Here is a 6,303-nt window from a genome sequence, read left to right as displayed (position 1 = left end):
CTGAATTTATCATTAATGGAGCATTTCGGCCTCTTTATTTTTTTTCTTTGTGGTTGCACGTCCAGACACATGGATCGAATCACAATGGACCCAACATGTGTGAAATTGTCTGTGTTTTTCTTATTCTTTGTATGCATAGACACCCGTCTTGCCTATTTACACACCATGACTCAATCACAGAAGGCTGATTGACATGCTTTATGGCACTGGGCTTTTCGCCACTTGTTGTATAGTAACGGTGTCGCTGCTTCTTTTTTTTTTTTTTCCTCTGCAAAGGTTTTAATTGTAAAACACAAAGACACAGAGCAGCATATTTAGTACTCACATTCCAAAATTTACGAACAGATAAAACATGATTAGTCAACCATTCCAGACCAGCAAGATTGATGAAGCGTAAATAGTTCCTGTCTATATCGGGGAATGCAATTTAGGTTATAGAATCCATTAGTATAACGAACAGAAGTATAAGCACAAAATTATTGCAGTGAACTCAAAAATGAAGAAAACAAAAGAAAGATAAAATATACAATTCGTGACACGAAGTTATTATGTGACAAGGCAAAATGAGACACTGTGCGCAAACAAATGGAAAGTTGTAGCCAAAAGACAGAAATTCATAATCTTCCAGATATTTGACAGATGCGCGACTGAGACCAGGGCCAGCGGAGACCAGTCATCAACCATTATATAACCTATGTAATCACTGGATGACAGTTGGTTGCATTAAAGGGGCCCTGAAATCCAAATGTATGTTGAGTTACGTTAATTGATTTATGATACCCTCAACATCACTTTTGCGGTGAAACGAATATCTAGAAACATTCCATATATTTTTGACGATTTTTTCTTCTATTTTTTTTTTCCAGATTACTTGGGAACGCCCACACACACACAAAAAAAAAAATCCTTCCAAACCAATATTCTTGAGATGACCTCATCTGTCAATCATTGCTAAAGTACTGCAATGTTTAACAAAAGACCTTGGAATGCACCTTCCTCTCGACTCAGCATAACTTGCATGTTTCTGTGATATTAATATGACCAACAAAAGACATGGCGAGGGAAAGCACAGAAGGTCGCCAATGGTAGCAGATCTTTAGGATTGGTCTTCACTGATAACTAGACCTTGACGCGACTGGTGATGCATGTATTGATAGATTGCTATCAATTAAAGTGAGCCCCATTTTTTTTTTTTTTTTTTTTGGGGGGGGGAATTACAATTGACTCTAATTCAACTTGGACTGATCATATCAACAATATCCACGCATCTATTTAAAACACAATGGGAATCTTATGCCGATTAAAAAACTTTTTTTCACTGCAAACTCTGCAGTTTATTCATAACCAACGCGGTCAATATTGTCCGATTGTTATCTCGAAAATCATAGAATCGTCATAGCCCAGAAATCATTGAAACATCATGGGCCAGAGTGTTTGGAATTTTCTGCTTCTAAATCTGTGCATATAGGGTATAACTTTGACTATTCTTAAAGAGAATTAAAAGACGCAGCCTCAAATTCCAATATTCTCCCTATACATGAATACATTCATACAATATGTATTGTTTAACTGTAATAAGCTACTAAAAATTAACGAATTATTTTTATACAACTTAGGCCAATTTATGTATATGTATGATCAGTGCCGTATATTAATATACGGCACTGTGTATGATAACAGTTTACTGCCACCTATCTTTGGTTCTATGTTCCAAAAAAAATCAATCATTCCATAATTACCCCACCCGACGCTCTAACGAGTTTCATTTACCACTTCTTCGAACGATTCTAGCAAAGAATACACTTATTTACACTGGACCTAATTATTGGAATTCCCTGAACCACGATATAAAATCTGCTCCCTCTATATACTCCTTTAAAAGGAGATTGAAGTTTTTTCTTTTGCAATCCTATAATGACGACCCCCTGAATCAGATTAGTTCATAGGCTTATTTTGTTTCCCGTCCGCAAAATCTTTATTGCCGTTTTTTTTCATTATTGTTACTTTTGCCTTAGCTTTGATTATGATAAGATCTTCTTCAACTTATACCTCGCAGTTGAAGGGTTTGTTGTATATTCTTCTTTTCTTCTTCTTCTCTTTCTTCCTCTAACCTCCGAGGATCGTTGTCTCTGTTGCTTACTGTTGCTTACTCCTGTCTATTTTGTTACCTCTTCGTCGCGCTGTAGTCTTGTTTCCTGTCGTATCGTCAAGTCAGTTTTCTTCCCTATAAGTAGACTTCTTGCTGTCCCAGTCTTGTCTCATGCTCATTATTTCGTTTGTCTTGTGTGTAACTGTTTGTGTGTAACTGTTTGTCCGTCTGTCTCTTAGTGGGCTGCTAAACTTTTTATGCCAAACTTTTCGTGCTGCTTTGTTGCTATAATTAGTCAAATTTTGCATCGACTTTTTAATACAAGAGGGGCCCACACTCTACAAGCATTGTCTTTTTAGTGGGTCCCTCCGTTTTTTTTCACACAGGCATATTGACAATTCTTTCATTTTCGATACTTCTGCAACAATTGCAATGTATTGAAACTATTAGTTTTTCTCATTATTGTTGGTTTCTTTGTACGAATTTACATACATTGTTTTTGTCACTCAAGAAAGTGAGATTTATGTCTGTATGATTTTATTGTGGAAAAACGAATAAATTCGAACTTGAACTCGAACTTGAATATGTTTTCATGTATTCTAAACAATGAGTTTAAGATGATATTATTGTGTTTCCCACGTTACGTTATTATACATAGTACTGAAAATACTTCTAAGACGACAGATCAGCGCCACCACAGCACAACGCACACCTCACAGCACTGCACATCCTCTGCACTGCTTTTCACTCAGTGGATGGCGACATTTCTGATGTACTGATTATGTTGTCAGTTTACATGAGGTCATCTTCTTAGTCAATCTCTGCTTATGAAAATGGTCCCCCATTTCCAAATAATCTTATCTCTCTTTGTCTTAAAACTCAATTAGAAGTTCCCCTCTCGTAAAGTGTACCTTCAATTTTATTCTATATTTTTTCTCGTCATATGTTTTCCTTTATTCGATTGCACTCCATAATGTGTGTTGATACGTAGGAACAGTTCATACAATTTGTTGACATTTTGTTAAGTTCTGTTTCATATTGTATTGAAAACGGAATGCAGAAATAAAATAAACTGAACTAAAGAGTGTCAGTGTGAGTTGCTCATGAGCCTCCCGGGTTGGACAATGGAAACAACTGTCTCACGCATGTGCAGAACACTATTTCTTGTCTAAATAGCGTTCGCGTCGCAGATCTAATGCTCGCTATTATACAGACGACGCCGGGGCGATGTCCCCGCAACTTCCATAGTTGTTAACTTGTTATGTTGGGAGGCGCCTTAGACGTAGCTTAAACTTCGATATTTCAACAAAAATATGCATTCTAGGAACACGAAGAATAAACGACATTGAACATAATGTGCATTAACCAAGACTTACAATATCAAACAAGGTGAAAGAAAATGTCTCAACCTTTGATCGCAGTAGCAGTAATGCTATTAAGAAAACGGAATCATGCATTATTTTCTTTAACTAATTTCGATTCGGACAATTTTGGACTTAGCAGTGGAGTCGCCTTCTTGATGAGAGTCTAAGCCATTTTTTCTCTCTCTTTCTCTCTTTTGTCTATTCTTGGTGACGTCTCCTCCATACAGTGACAGTAGGCCTTAATATAAAGTATATTGCCGCAAAATGTCCAGGTACGTTTGTCTATCTACTTACATATTCATTAGTTGTTGTGCATTTTTATTTTCACCGTAAACGGCAAAGTGTTCCCATTCACTGCATATATCATATATATTGACGCCGTTTCGAAGCACTTTCTGCCTAGATTGAAGAAGTGACATCGACAATGGATGCCACTTTTCCCCGAAAGCAGCTACCATTTACCAATGCTCTAAAGCGTATGAAGCTGTCTCCGACAGCGTGCGCTAATTCCATAATCCTATAATATTATCATCTATTTTATGTTATATAGGCCTACACGTGGTCTTTCTTTTTGAAAGGCACGCGTTCCATCACGCTCTATTGCAAGTACCGTCGCACACAATGACCTCAACTGCAGATTATGCAGGGCTTTTTGTACATTGGTAAAGGTCAAAGACTCAAGACCTCTCGCCTTTAATTAATTCATTTTGGTAGGCCAGTGTCGCAACAGAGAAACGCACAAATTATATACTCGTGCATATGTTTTCTTTCTTTGTTTATAGCTCACCGTGAGGTGGCTTGGATACTCATTGGCGCAGAGTGGAATATGAGAGATACTGCCTGACAAAAGGAAACGTTGAAATGGTTGAAACGAAAAGCAGTCATTGTTTGATATCAAAGTCAGTTAGTATTACTGACATCATGATACTTACTTAGTATCTAGGTAGATGAGAAAGAAGAACTCAACCACGAATGTATGCCACCATTGTTGAGTTCATGAAAAAGAAAGTACGTTGGCGAGCTGGGTCGTTTTGTTGCATCTTTGACATATCAAAAGGCCCTGCTTCGAGGTTCAGTGAGACTATGCAGCTACCATGCTGAGCGACCTAATTTTACGCGCAGCTGCGTATACCTCAAACGGGTTCAAAGACAAAAACACATGGTATAATAGCGATGTACCACATCAAGTCTCTGTGACGGCGATAAAACACCGCCTCCTATCAACAAATTACTAACTTGTCCCTTCCGCTCATCCCCACCTGCCTCCAAAAAGTGTATCGTTATAACTGGGTACCAGTCACTGTCACTAGTGAGAGTGGATCTCTTCGCAATTTGTGCAGATTTGAGTGAATGCTCTACAGCATGACAACTGTATGCTTATAGTACATTGTATTAACCAAGCCCCAAGCCGCTGTACCATACAGTGTGGTACACACATAACTACCTCAAGAGCGGGTGATTGGATGGCAACCATGATGGCTAGATAGTTTGCCTGGCAATAATGGTCATGTTATAGTCGTTATTATCTTCTCTATCATCCATTCAAAAATTTGTCAGAAAGAAAGAAAGAATTCGGAAGTACAATTTTCTCTCAGGCAGTAATGTGTTTCAAACTTGATTTCACCTTTTCATAATTCGTCACCAAAAATTGATTATGTATTAGTAAAGGTTACTGAAGATTTTTATTTCAGTTCGTTGCGTCTAAGATTCCAGATGAATTCCTCGTAGGACGTAGGGTGGATACATGGGACCACTGTTCTCGCAAGCTACATGTGTCAATGTCTTGGAAAGACACGTACACACGCAACAGACACGAACACACACAAAGTTTCACTTTTTATGAATAATTTCTGCTGCTAAGTGTACAAAATATTGATCTTTTGGGGAAACAATACACTGATTTAAACAAGAAATGAAGAGCTTGCATCCAAAAGGCGCAAAATCCCTAGACAAAATGACGGATTTAGCGCCTTTTGGAAGCAAAGCTCTTCAAATAACGCAGTCAGTTAAACTACGATAAGTTTGTCTTGATGAAAAAGGGGTTTTACGCTGATCCTGGTCACGATGCGCAAACATCTTCTGATGGCATGCAATGTTTTAAGCTCCAATACTTACCCTAGCAACAATGTTTCCTCTTTCTTCCTCACTACCCCTTCTGCCTGCATCGATTGCCTCTTCAGCTCAAAAGTCAGAACCAAGACAGATTATATTAGGTTCGAGAGCACGGTAAATAGCATGCATGGGGCAACACACTGACGACCCTGTACACTGTTTACCGTTTCGGATCATGTGATCCTTTAGGGTTTGATCACACAAACTCTATGACTATGTACAAAAAGCATAAAGACAAAACAAAGTGGAAGACATTATGATACACCACAAGTATATTTTCTTATCCTTGTAAGGTCAACGGTGCATACAGGGCAGGGCAAAATCAAGAGGGTCGCCATTTTTTTTTTCTCTCTCAAGAAGCCAAGGCCATGATCCTTGCAGCGGCTATATGTGATGTGTAAATACTCTCAAAAATGAAGCATGGAAAAAGAAAGCTGAAATTGGTAACGAATGACGAATGAAGACGAATGGATGGAAACGTTTGCCTTTTATTTACTGTTCAAATATTTGATATGAATAAACGTCTGATCACCGGATTAGACGGTCCATTCGCTACGTTGGAGGACGCGAATAAGTCAACTATGCCACTTTATAGGATAAGTGCATGTGTTTTTAGTATTACACTGTGCTACGTTTCTGGCGACCTAGTCTGGATCCAGGTTTCTGTAAGAGAAGTATTAAAAAGGAGTGGAATGTTGCTAGGAGTGAAACCCTTATCCGTTGGTCAGTGGACGTAAC

Source organism: Diadema setosum, chromosome 21, assembly GCF_964275005.1.
Source record: "Diadema setosum chromosome 21, eeDiaSeto1, whole genome shotgun sequence".
Lineage (NCBI taxonomy): Eukaryota > Metazoa > Echinodermata > Echinoidea > Diadematoida > Diadematidae > Diadema > Diadema setosum.
The sequence above is the reverse complement of the archived record's forward strand: the minus strand, read 5'-3'. Positions refer to the sequence as shown.